At 49.2% G+C, this 13,761-nt stretch overlaps 1 protein-coding gene across 1 annotated transcript in view; it reads left to right on the top strand.

Moving 5' to 3' along the window:
* Window positions 1–4,639: 4,639 nt before the first annotated feature.
* Window positions 4,640–13,761, top strand: part of ELAVL1 (ELAV like RNA binding protein 1) — a 35,602-nt gene continuing 26,480 nt past the window's right edge. The window contains exon 1 of the mRNA XM_057708913.1: window positions 4,640–4,793. The gene's annotated coding sequence lies outside the window, so the exon portion shown is untranslated. The remainder of the gene's footprint in view (window positions 4,794–13,761) is intronic.

The following is a 13,761-nucleotide window of genomic DNA, read 5'->3' as shown; positions in this document are numbered from 1 at the left end:
GTCCCGGAAACCCCACCCCTAAGACCTCTGGAGCCCTCAGTCTCTCCACATCCCGCCAGGTGCCTGCTTTCACAGCTCTCCCCAGGGTTTTCCTTTGAAGTGTGTACATCCCCCTTGCCTCCAGGTCCCTTCCTTCTAATAAATAATTATGCAAACAATCATGTTAAAGGTCTCATTTAAAATTCTCTTTGGCTGAAAGACAAATTCTTTTTGATGCCCACAGCCTATGGCAGGAATATCAGGGCCCTGTGGCTGCTGTAATAAATGACCACAACCTTGGTGGTTTCAAACAAGACAGATTTATTATTTTACAGTCCCAGAGGTCAGAAGTCTGAAGTTAGTCTCACCGGGCTAAAATCAAGGTGCTGGCAGGGCTGCAGTCCTTCTGGAGGTGCTAGGAGAGAATCTGTTTCCTTGCCTTTTCTGGCCTCTAGAGGCTGTCTGCGTTCCTTGGCTCGTGGCCACTTCCTCCATCTTCTAAGACATCAATGGCATCACTGCCTTCTGCTTATGTTGTCACATCTCCTTCTCTGCCCCTCCTGCCTCCCTGATAGGGACTCTGGTGATGACATTGGTCTCATACAGAGAATTCAGGATCACCTGTCCTTCTCCAGACCCTTAGCTTAATCCCATCTGCAAAGTCCCTTTTGCCAGGTAAGGGAACATCCTCACAGGGTCCAGGAGACCAGGACATGGACCTCTTGAGGGGCTGTTATGCTGCCCACCATGGCAAGACCAGCCTAGTTTTTCTGAAAAGGGCCCCAGAGTAAATATTTTAGGCTTTGTGGGCCACCTGGTCTCTGTTGCCAAGACTGGCCATGCAATTTCCAGAGTCTGGCGCAAGATAAAAACACAGGGCTCCTCATTCATAGATGAAGACTTTCAGAACAGTGACAGTAGACGTGCAGGGCCCCGTGTCACTGCATCGTGTGCACAGCCAGGAAACGGGCCCTGCCTGAGCAAGTCTGCCTCTGCTCCTGCGGCCTGAAAGCAGCCACGGGCAACACACGGACAGGCGTGGCTGTGTCACCGCCAAACTTGGTGGACGCTGAAACAGCACTTTGTGTAATTTTCCCGTGTCACAAAATGCTATTCTTCTTTCGTTTTTTTCAAACCATTTAAAAATGTAAAAATCGTTTGTAGCTCACAGGCTGTACCCAAAAAAAAGGTGTGGGTGGAATCAGCCTGTAGTCTGCTGGCTGCTGGTCTGAGGGATAAAATCCTACCTTCTCTGCCTGATTCTCTAGGGCCTTTTACAGCTGGAAACAGACACCTCTCCAGTCCCAGCTCACCGTCCTCTTTCCTTGCGACCTGCATCTGGCGGGTCCCCCTGCTCCCTGCTCCCTCAATCATCCTCGGGAACAAAGCTGTGCTTCTGCTCTGGCTGGTCCCTGTGTCTGGAAGCCCCACCTCTTACCTCCTCTGGCTGGTAGACCCTGACTCCTGCTGTCCTCTGGCCCAGACGCTGCCCTCATGAGAGGCGGGGCTCTGTGCCTGGCCCTTGTCACACTGGGCTTATGTGTCCACGTGTCCTCGTCTCCCCTGCAGCAGTGATGTCCTCAAGAGCAGGAACCCAACCTGAGTCGTCCTTCTGTCTCCTGATCTCACGGACCCTCAGAGCATGTGCTTAGAGGGGTAACAAGAACAACCTGGAGACTTTCCTGCTGGTCTAGTGGTTAGACTCCATGCTTCCACTGCAAGGGGCACAGGTTCGATCCCTCGTCGGGGAACTAAAGATCCTGCATGCCAAGCAGCACAGCCAAAAAAAAAAGAAAGAAAAACAAGAACCACCTGGAACTTTGGTGGCTGCAGTGTACTCTGATTCTGACCTGTAAGGACCAAAACTATCCTTCTTACTAAAAAAACAAAAAACAAAAAAACAGAACCCCAAAAGAACTCCTATCTCAAATTCAGGCCAGGGAAATAAAGACCTCTGAGACTAAGCAGAACTGGACTCAAACCCTGGCCCTGTCCTTACTAGACATGGGCACTTGGACATGTCACCTCCCTCGCTCTTAGGCAGGGTCTCAACTCACCATGGCCAACCAAGCCCTGTGTGTCATGCCCCTTTCAATCCTATGAGCCTTTTCTCAGTGCCTAAGTGTGCTAGGCTCCTGCCTGTCTCAGGGCCTTTGCACTTGCTGGTCTTGCTGCCTGAAACATTCTGCTCCCCTCTGCCTGGTGACCTACCCTTCTTGCCTCAGCTGCAACACTACTGACTGGGCAAGCCTTCCCTGGCTGCCCTCAAATGAAGTCAGGTCCTCCTGTTACATGCTTTGCTGGCACTTCGAACCTCCGCAGATTGTAACTATTTGCGTAATTTGTGGGGTCTTAGTTCCCCCACCAGGTATCAAACCCATGCCTCCAGCAGTGGAAGCCTGGATTCTTAACCCTGGACCACCAGGGCCATCCCAAGAATAGATCTTAAAAGTTCTTCATTACAAGGGGAAAAAAAAAAACATGTAACTACGTGTGGTGATGGATGTTAACCAAACTTATTGTGGTAATCATTTCGCAATATGTACATGTATCAAAATTATGTTGTACTTGTGAAACTAATACAATGTTGTATGTAGATTATATCTCTTTATAGAGAACAACTAGATGTAATGTGGTATTCCAAGTTGAGATTCTGGAAGAGACAAAAGACATTAGGTAAAAACAAAGGAAATCTAAATAAACATGACCAGTGGTTGACAATAATGTATCACTATTGGTCTATTAAATATAACAAATGTATCAAACTAATGAAAAATGTTACAAATAGAGGAAACTGGGTGTGGGGGAAAAATGGTAACTGTATCTTCTGTGCGATATTTCTGTACATCTGAAACTCTTCTAAGAAAATAAAATCTATTAATGATAGCAATGATAAAGCACAGATGAATGAATGAAAGACTTCATTATTCATCATGGTGACACTGACTATAGCCCGCTTCTCACAGAGTTATTGTGAGGACTCTACAGAGCCCACCTAAAGCATTTAGCACACAGTACAAGCTCACTTCAGAGCACTGGGCTTGTCACCATTCTACTATATCTATGCTGTCCACTATGAGAGCCATGCGCTCTATGTGACCAAATTTAAATTAAGTAAACATTAAATACACTAAAACTCCGTTCTTTCAGTGCCACCAGCCACATGTCAAGTGCCCAAAAGCCACATGGAGCTAGGGGCCATTAAATTTGGCAGCAGTGATAAAGACCATGACCATCATCACAGAGACTTCTATTGGACAAACACTGCACGAAACAATAAATGGCATGATTATTCGTTCAGTGTTCTTGCCTCCTTCGGGTCCTTCTGCAAATCCTATCTTCTCAACCTTCCTGACAGCCCTCTTTCAAAGCACAACTCCCCACATCCCCCACCGATGCCCTATGCCCAATTTACTTTTCAGTCATCACTTTTCACCACTTGGTGTGGAATCCACTTGATTTCTTTCCTGCCTCCCCAATCTAGCACCGCATAGTCTGATGCAGTAGTTGCTAGCAACTGTTTGGGTGTTGAGCCCTTGAAGTGTAGCCAGTCCAACTGCAGATGTGCTGTGAGTGTAAAAGACATACCAGATTTCAAACACATGTAAAGAAAAAAAAGGAAAAGAAAGAAAGAAAGGGAAAAAAAAAGAATGTAAAAAGATCTCATGCCTTTTTATACTGGTTACACATTGAAATAACATTTTGGACATAAACTGGGTTAAAGAAAACACCTTATTAAAATTAACATCAGTATCTGCATACATTATGAAACGATCACCAAGATAAGTCTAGTAACCGTCCGTCCCAAAGTTATTACGACGTTATTGACCATATTTCTTATGCTGTATATTACACCCCTGTGGCCTGTAAAAAAAATAATAATAACATCACCTATTTCTTTTATTTTTTATTTTTTCTTTAACACGGCTACTAGGAATTTTAAGTGACGCACGTGGCTAACATCTGTGGTTCGCTTACATTTCTCATAGACAGCGCCAGTCTAGAATGTCAGCCAAAAAGAGGCAGGTATTTGTGCCTGCTCGCTGCCCATACAGTGCCGGGCACATAGTAGGCGCTGAGTTAAATTTTAATGAATGGATATGACAGAGCCTCTGGCAGCCCGCTAGCTCTAATAATCAAACCTGATGGAACATTAACCACGTCCCCCAGGCCCCTCCTCCTCACTACACCACATAAGGTAACTGAGGCCCGGCGGGGTACGTCAGCCCCTGCCCAACTGCACGTAGTGCGGAAACGTCCGGGCTGGGATTCGAACCCGGGTCCTGTCCCCACAGCCCTGGCGCGCTGACCGTTCCTACCTTGTAGGGGTGGTGACTGGCGGCCGCGGCGGCGGCGACGGCGGCGGGAAAGACAGGGGCGACCCACACAGCATGCTTTCGAAAAGGGGCGCGGCTCTCCGCTCACAGCCTTCCGTCGGCATCCGTTGCCCAGGCCCCAGCTGGCCCCCTCCGCGGCCATCGCTGGCCACCCGCGTCTCCGCCGGCCGCCGAGCCCTTCGCAGGCGGCGCCAGCCGGAAGTCCCGCCCCCGCCGCGCGCCCCGGGGCACCGCGACAGCAACGCGGGCCAATGAGGAGCGCGCCATGGCGGACGCCGGCCAATGGGCGCGCGCGCCGGGGGGGCGTGTCCGGGCCGCGGGCCGGAGCGGGTCGTGCGCGCTGAGGAGGAGCCGCCGCCGCCGTCGCCGTCGCTGCCGCCGCCGCCACCGCTACCGAGGCCGAGCGGAGCCGTTAGAGCCGCGCCGCCGCCGCCCGCCCGCCCCGGAGCAGCCCCGGGCCCACCCGCCCGCGTCCAGGTGAGGCGGGGGCCTTCGGAGGCGCCCGACGGGGTAGGCCGCGGCAGGCCTGAGCTCGCCTGGTCGGGCCGCGGGCGCTCGCGGGCCTGCACCGGCCGAGGCCCAGGCCGCGCGGGGCCGGGAGGGAACGCGCGCGGGCCTCGGCGAGCGGCCGGGGGCCGGCCGATGTGGGCACAAGCGACAGGCCCCGGGCCGGATTCCTCGGCCGCCGCGAGGGCCGGGATATGGGGGGCACGGCGTGGGCACGCGCCTGGCGGCCGGGCTCCGTGGCCGGGCCCGAGGTAGCCTTGCAAGCCGGGTATCCGGGGGCGGGAGAGCGAAGCCAGAGGCGAGGGAGTGGGGCGAGCGCCTTCAGCGCGCAGAGGTCATGGCCCACGAGCTCGCTCCCCAGGGAAATCCTGCACATTCTTTTGTGGTCGTTGTCAGACGACCGCGGCCGATCTGAGGTCCTCTTAGAAGTGTGCGAACCCTTCAGTATGTATGAGAGTCCTAGGGGAAAAAAAATTTGTTTTTTGAACGCCATCTCTAACAAAACAGTTTTTGGGGCGTGGGACGTTTGGATTTGTAAAGTGTGTGTGTGTGTGTGGAAAACACAAACTGCACGCAGTTGAACAATGGGGAATGGATGCTCTTCCTTTTCCGGCGTCCTCTGCTGCTAGGCTTATTAAAATAGGTTCTGATACCTACTGTGTGCAGGACAGGTGAGGAAGAACTTCTGCAGGCGCTGCCCCTGGAGGAATAGAGGCCCCCCCCCCCCCCCCCCCCCCCGCCTTTTGAGGATATTCATGAGGGATCCGGGTAGCCAGTGCTCGAGAAGTGGGACGATGTGGGGGAGGATTCACTAGAGAAGGGTTTCTCAACCTTGGCACTACTGACATTTTGGGTCTGATCATTCTTGGTTTGGGATGGGGGGAGCTGTCCTGTGTATTGTAGGATGTTGGATAGCATCCCTGGCCTCTACCCACTAGATGCCAGCAGTGTCCTCATCCCCCAGTTGTGAAGATCAAAAATATCTTCAGACATTGGCAAAAGTATCTCTCTCTCTCTGTTTCTCTCTCTCTCTCTCTCTCTCTCTCTCTCTCTCTCTCACACACACACACACACACACACACACACAACTTTCACACGAGTGAGAACCACCACTGGACTGAATGATCTTCCACTGGAAGTTCCCCCAACCCCATCTCTGATGCCTTGGAATCTAGTGCTCCCAAGACAGTGAACAAACTCAACTGTGGGAGCCTTAGTTTTCTTATCCATAAAACGGGATGGTTGAGGGTGTTGCTATGCAGATTTAAGGGTGTGGGAAGCCCCTAGCATTTTGCATGAACTGTTCCTGATGGCACAGAAAATTTAATGTTATAAGTAGTTGATAGTATTTAGTGAGGATTTACTATGTGCTTTCCATTCACATATATCTCCAGCCTTTGAAGTAGGTGCTCTGTGTTGTAATTTCCATTTTAAGGATAAGAAGATTTCGATGGGTCACTTAATGAGACCAGTCTCACATAGGAAAGTGGCTGGTGGCAGGATTTGAACTCAGGGCCTCTGACTCAAGAGTCCTTACTCTTAACCACCAGGCTTTACCATTCTTATAATCCTAGGGTTCGGGGGACCCCACAAGACATTCCATTCATTTATCATTGAGCATTTTCTGTGTGCAAAACTCTGTGCTGGAACCTGTTATAAAATTCTGCGACTTCAAGGTCGGTGGAGAAGCCAAGATATATGAACGTCTCAAAATCTGGAAATAAGTCATGTTTATGTTGAAGCACTTGGTTTTGAGGAGGCAGAGTTTCAAGTTGGATGTGTTCAGTCTGAGGTCATGGGGCAGCAAGTGGAAAACGAGAGGAGAATTATGAAAATGCCATTTTCCTGTTTCCTTGCTTTTGCTTCTCTCGCTTCTGCCTCCCATCTCTATCATCTTTCCACACTCCAGCAAGAGTTGTCTTTTTTTAAATGCAGGTCTGATTATGTTATTCCCAATTAAGAGTCTTCGGGTGGAAAAAAAAATTTTTTTAACCTCTTTAGGTGGCTTAAAAGCTAAAATTTGGGATCCCATCTAATCCTCCCTTCCTTCCTGATTTCATCTGCACGTAGGCCCTAAACTCTGACCGTCTCTGCCTGTTGCCCCCACTGCCTGGAATGCCATTTTCCTCCACCTAGAGATGTCTTCCTCATGCTGTGTGGCCCAGGTCAGAACTCACTCACCATTTGAAGCCTCCCCTGACTGCCACTCTTTCTCTACCCACAGTGGAGGCAACTGTTCCCTCGCTTGTGTCCCCATCTCATTCAGGGGAATCAAATTAAATGCTGAATGGTGAAAAGTGCAGTTGCCTCCTTTCACCCCTAGGTGGCAGTAGTGAAGTAACGAGGCGGACCTGAGACTTTGGGTCAGGGGAAGACCAGAGGAAACCAGCCTAAGGAAGGGAAGTTGGTCTTGCTTCTCTCCTTTAACCAACTCTCTCCGCTCTGCTGCTGTGTCCCAGGCCCTGTGCTAGGCTCTGGGTAGGTGTTGGTGATTGCGATGTGTGCATAGATCATTTTGCCCACTGTTGAGTGTGGTGATGGTTACACGCTGGCTGATGGGGAAGCACAGAAAAGAAGACTGTTAACCTAGTCTTGGTGGGCAAAGGAGATCACAGAATACTTCCCGGAGGAGGTGAAGTGTGAGGTGTGGGGAGGAGTTAGCCAGGCCAAGACAGTGGGGAAGGGCTTGGCAGGAGGCAGAACAGCATCTGCAAAGGCATGGAGGTGAGAACATCTGGGTTTGTTCAGGGAACCACATGGGGTCTGGTATTTCAGAGGTAAGAAAGGTGAAGTGAGTGGTGGCAAGAGGACTCGCACAGATGGTGGGCAGAGGGCTTGGATGTTGGCCTGTAGGCTAGGCCAGGGGTGGCTTTTGGGCAGTTTCAGTCCACAAAGTGAAGGGGTCATCTGCACACAGGAGGAAAAGCTGGAGGGGGATGTTGTTGAAGGCCAGCAAACCATTTAGGAGGTGATTACTTTCCTGTAAATCAGAGAAGTCACAAATATGACCCAGGGCTGTAGGGGTGGGTTTGAGACACCGTTAGGGGGTAAAGGACACAGGGCTCAGTGGGTGTTTAGCTGTGGGACGTGAGCAAGAGAAAACATTGGTGGATGATTCTAGATCCCTGCCTGAGTGCCCAGTAGATGGGTAACGGTCACTAAGAGAAACAGAGAAGGCAGGAGAAGGAACAGTTTAGAATGTGGACATAGACAAAACGGCACATCACTCGAGTAGGATGTGCGTACGTGGATATACAGACGGGAATTGGGAAGGTGGCAGAAGGTAGTGTCCACGTCCATGTGTGTTGACGGGACTTGCTCATATGATCACTGTCCGTCCTCACTCCACCCAGAGCCTCGTGTGCACTGGCCCAGTCAACGAGCACAGTTTATAGATTGCACACATGAAACCTTACCTCTTGCTCGTTGTTGTGGGGAACAGGGAGAAGTGGAAGAAATTGCCTCCTTGAGGAATTTACAATCTGAATTGGGGAGAAAAGACATAGATGCATGAGATTAAATAATGAAAGGAGGAAGCCGCGGGTAGCAACAGCATTGAGACTGTTGAAAGAAACGATTGTCCATTGCTTGGGTTTTGTTCTTGATAAAAGAGCCGGTGTCCAAACTGGTTGTGGCGATCAGAGAGGCGTGGGCAGCAGTTTCCAGGTGCAGCCAGCAGCCTGGGTGAATAAGAGAGGGGGCAAGTGCACAGAGGTCTGGAAGCCTGATGGGACTGGTTTGGGCAGGCAAAGGGTCGAGAAGGTGGACTTGGAGATAAATCTAGAAAAGTATACCAGAGTCAGGTGGTAAGAGGGTTTCTGGGCACAGTCAAGAGGTGAGCTCAGAAGATCGCTTTTCTGAGTGAGAGGTAAGGATAGACAGACCAGTCAAGAGGCTATTTTTGCAGTACTGAGATGATCCATTACTGGCCTGAATTCGAGGGTTGGAACTGCTTCATCTTATATACCCACTGCCTTGCTTGGCACATGGTCACACTCCGTGTGTGGGGCGGGGGGGAGGGGGCGGGTGAAAGGGGGAGGAAAGGTTAGAGAGGAGCTTAGAAGTGACTGGATCCAGCTACCCATCAAAGAGACATTCATCCCAGAGGAAAGATTTACAGGAGAGGGAAGAGTCCAGAGCAACCCAATGGCAAGACTGATGTCACCACGGACAGAAATGGGGAGAGAGAAGGAATAGGAGTGATCTGGAGGGAGAGGACCATATGATGCTCAGTTTGAAATAATCATGTGGTAGGGAGACTGGTTAGCAGTCAGTCTAGGCAAGAGGTGACAGGGACCTGACCAAGGATGATGGCAGTGAGATGCGGGGAGAGTGAGACATCTCAGATATAAAACCAGCAGAACTTGGTGCTTACTTAGGTTTGGGGATGCAGAGAGGTGGCCTGGGGGACAAGTGTGCGTGTACCACCAAATGAAGTAATTCAGGGGGAGGAGGAGATCTGAAGAGGGGGGCGAGGACTGGAGGAGAGGAGATAAGGGTCCTTGCAGCTGGAGGCAGGGAGGGCAGGGAGACGTGCTCACCTTGATTTTGTTGATAAAGTAAGAATAAAGGGACAAGACTTGAATAAGGTTCACATCTCTGGTGAGCAGATGAGGAGACCCACCGATTCATCCAAGGTTATGCGTGCAATTGATGAGCGATTGATCAGGGACTACCAACGAGGTCTTCTGCGTTCTACGGGGTGCTGTGCTCCTGGGCCCAGGCTGGTAGAACCACACTGTGGCTTCCGTGGAACCTGGGCCCATTAGAAATGGCCTCAAAGGTATGGATCGTTTCCTGGGGCCCAAGGGGAAAGGGTCAAGGTGTGCCTTAGTGAACCTGAGGTGCTTGGTGAGGGGGGCTGGGAGCTGCGAAGCAGAGGGTAACACCCCAGTTTGCAGGCAAGGAAACGGAAGCTCCGGGAAAGGAGGTGACATCCCCACAATAGTTTGGCTGATTAGCAGTAGAGTTAGTATTGGAGCTCAGGTCTGTCAAAGCCCGTGGGTTTTTCCTGCTGTGCCATGTCGCTTTGCAATCCAGTGTGAGAGCCCTGGTGGGCCCTTGAATAGCCAGAACGAAGCCAGTACTCCTGGCAGGGCTGCGGGTGTGATCAGGTCCCCTCGGGGCTCAGGGACACTTGGGGCCAGATACCGGGCTGCACCTGGTCTGCACCTGCTCTGCCTCTCCCCTGGGCTTCTCAGCCTGGCGGGCATGGAGTTGCTTTGACTTAGCCGAGCTGCCCCCGCTGGGCAGCTTTCCCATCCGTGGGCAGTGGGACGGGACAAGTAAGGAAACGTGGACCAAGGCGATCTGAGTGACCCTTCACCGTGCGTAGCAGTTATAATTGGGTCAGGTGTGCCTTCAGTTTTTTTCTGGCACCACAGTGTTTCCTGGGCGACCTTGCATTCCTGAGACTTTTACCTTGAAGAACTCAGGACTTTATATCTGGAAAGGACCACGGAAATAATTGAGTCCAGGCCCTGTCGTATGATGTGTGAAGTGTCAGGGTTGAGCCTGAGGATATATTTGACTGTTCTAGTTTTGTTCTGGCCCAAGTAGTTTAGGAAAGCCTGCTCCGTGACTATAAAATGAGACGGATCCTCATGGGTGCCTGATGGAACCTGGTCTTCCTGCTTTCCATATGTACCACCTACGTATGTTTTTATGTCATTTATATTTATATATATACACACATACATGCACATATATATTGTATCTGTCACTTATATACATGGTAGCTATGCTACTGATGTGAACAACATTTCTGAAGTCACACACCAGGATTGTTTGAAATAGTGCAATGGGGCTGAAAACTCTCAAAGATCATCCCAACAGGACTTCTCCATGGTATATCTGTTACCAAAAACATTTCCAAATCAGCAGGAATTGCTTTGCTAAACTAAGTGTCCCTTTTTGCTCCGTGCAGTTGACTTTGATTCTGTGGGACGGGATGGGATGATCCTAAAAAAGTAAGATACTAAGTGTATTAATAGACTTTTCAGTACAATTTTCAAGCAGGCTTCTTTAACGTAAAAGAATGTACCAAATACACGTGATTCCCAGGTGATTCTGAGACCCTGTGTCTGTCCCCCTCTCCTGTACGTGCTTGCGTGATACACCTACAGTTTGCTAGGTACCCTGGGTTTGCCTGGGGGTCCTTGGCAACAGTGATGCAGCCTTGGCCCTCAAGGCTTTCACCAATGATGTGGATGAAAAGCAGCTAATTATGAGTTAGAGTGATTCGTGCAGTAATAAAGGTTCACACCAGTTGTGTACGGGCACTGAGAACTAGAGCGGCCGAGTGTCCTGGGAGACTCTTTAAAGATAAGTGAGGAAGTGATGGAGAGGATGGGTAGTCCCTGCCAACGGAGTAGCCGTAACAAAGGCACAGGAAGATAAAGGTCTGCAGCGTGCTGGGGGAGCTCAAGTGAGGAGACAAGGCGGGGGGACAGGGGCTGTCACAAAGGACCTGGAGTTTCATCCTTGGAAGACTGCTCTGTAGCGACAGCTTGAGGCCTGGCCCTGCCACTGTTTAGCAGTGTGAAGACTGCCCCTGAGCAAAGTCATGTAACCTCTCAGCCTCAGTAGGTGGTGACCCCACTGACCGGGAGAGCCAGGCGGAGGAGCTGGCTTGATGGAGCTGCGCGGGATGACCTGGAGGAGTCCACAGGACTGCCATGCAGAGAGACTTGCTGAGTGAGAGGAGGCAGGACCTGGCGAGCTGAGAGACAGCCAGAGGTGGCCATGACTTGGGAGTCATTGATTTTCAGGCAGATGCCAAGGCCAGGTTGTGGTTGGTACTTGGGACAGAGTTGGTTTGTCCCTGGATCAGATATGTGGATTTGGAAAGATCGGGGGAAGGGCCCTGGACAGCAGGTAGCACCGAAGCACCGAGAAACTGTGCTCTTGATGTTTGGGTTCTTCATTGTTGCCAGTTGGCCAAGAATGGGGCCTGCAGGGGGCTGCTCAGCCTCGACTGGGCGTGTCAGGAGGAGCCAGCATGTCGAGGAACAGGGCTGTCATGCAGAAGCTTCACTTCTGAAATTTTTAAAATTTATTTATTTAAAAAATTTTTAAATTAATTTTTATTGGAGTATAGTTGTTTTACAATATTGTGTTAGTTTCTGCCGTACAGCAAAGCAAATCATCTATACGTATACACATATCCTCTCTTTTTTGGATTTCCTTCCTGTTTAGATCATCACAGAGCTTTGAGTAGAGTTCCCTGTGCTACACAGTGGGTTCTCATTAGTTATCTGTTTTATACATAGTAACATATATATGTCAATCCCAGTCTCCCAATTCATCCCGCCTCCTCTTCCCCCCTGGTATCCATAGGTCCATTCTCTACCTCTGTGTCTCTATTTCTGCTTTGCAAGTAAGTTCATCTGTATCGTTTTTCTAGATTCCACATATTTAATTTTTATCACCCAGGAAACAGAAATATTTCCTCACACTCCCCCGTGTAGTCAACCCTTTCCCTGTTCCCTGTGCCTGGCAACCACTGATCTATCCCTATGGTTTTGCCTTTTCCAGACTGGAATCATGCAGTAGCCTTTGAGTCTGGTTTCTTTCAGTTAGCAAAATGTATTTGAGATTCATACAAATTGCGTGAGTAGTAGTACCTTTTTATTGTTGAGTAGTGTTCCATTGTATGGTATACTGTAGTTTATCCACTGAAGGTTTGAGGGGCATTTGGGTTGTTCCGGTTTGAGGGGCATTTGGGTTGTTCCAGTTTGGGGTGATTATGGAGAAAGCTGCTCTGTGTGTAAGACAGTGAAGTTATTACACACCCTCACACCCTACACAAAAATAAACTCAAAATGGCTTAAAGACTTAAATATAAGACATGACACCATAAAATTCCTAGAACATAGGCAAAACATTCTCTGACATAAATTGTACCACTGTTTTCTTAGGTCAGTCTCTCGAGGCAGTAGAAATGAAAGCAAAAATAAACAAATGGGACCTAGTCAAACTTATAAGCTTTTGCACAGCAAAGGAAACCATAAACAAAATGAAAAGACAACCTACAGACTGGGAGAAAATATTTGCAAATGATGCAACTGACAAGGGCTTACTTTCCAAAATATACAAACAGCTCATACAACTCAGTAACAAAAACAAACAAACAACCCAATCAAAAACTGGGCAGAAGACTTAACTAGACTTTTCTCCAAAGAAGACATACATATGGCCAATAGGCACATGACAAGATGCTCAGCACCACTAATTATTAGAGAAATGCAAATCAGAACTACAGTAAGGTATCACTTCACACCAGTCAGAATGGCCATCATCAAAAACTCTACAAATAATAAATGCCAGAGAGGGTGTGGAGAAAAAGGAACCCCCCTATACTGTTGTTGGGAATGTAAATTGTTGCAGCTATTATGGAGAACAGTATGGAGGTTCCTCAAAAAAAAAACTAAAAATAGAGTTGCCAAATGATCTAGCAGTCCCACTCCTGGGCATATATCCAGACAAAACTATAATTGAAAAAGATACATGCACCCCTATGTTCATAGCAGCACTATTCACAATAGCCAAGACATGGAAACATCCTAAATGTCCATCATGACTGGATAAAGAAGATGTGATTGATAAACACACACACACACACACACACACACACACACACACACACACACACACACACACACACACACACTGGCATATTACTCAGCCATACAAAAGAATGAAACACTGCCATTTACAGCTAAGATGGGTGGACCTAGAGATTATCATACTAAGCGAACTAAATCAGAAAGAGAAAGACAAGTACCATATAATATCACTTATATGTGGAATCTAAAATATGACACAAATGAACTTACCTACAAGACAGAAACAGACTCACAGACATAGAGAACAGACTTGTGGTTGCTAAGAGGGAGGGGAGGAATGGAGTGGGAGTTTGAGACCAGCAGATGCAAAC

The sequence above is a fragment of the Hippopotamus amphibius genome, chromosome 15, assembly GCF_030028045.1.
Source record: "Hippopotamus amphibius kiboko isolate mHipAmp2 chromosome 15, mHipAmp2.hap2, whole genome shotgun sequence".
In the NCBI taxonomy this organism is placed as follows: Eukaryota; Metazoa; Chordata; class Mammalia; order Artiodactyla; family Hippopotamidae; genus Hippopotamus; species Hippopotamus amphibius.
The sequence above is the reverse complement of the archived record's forward strand: the minus strand, read 5'-3'. Positions and strand labels throughout refer to the sequence as shown.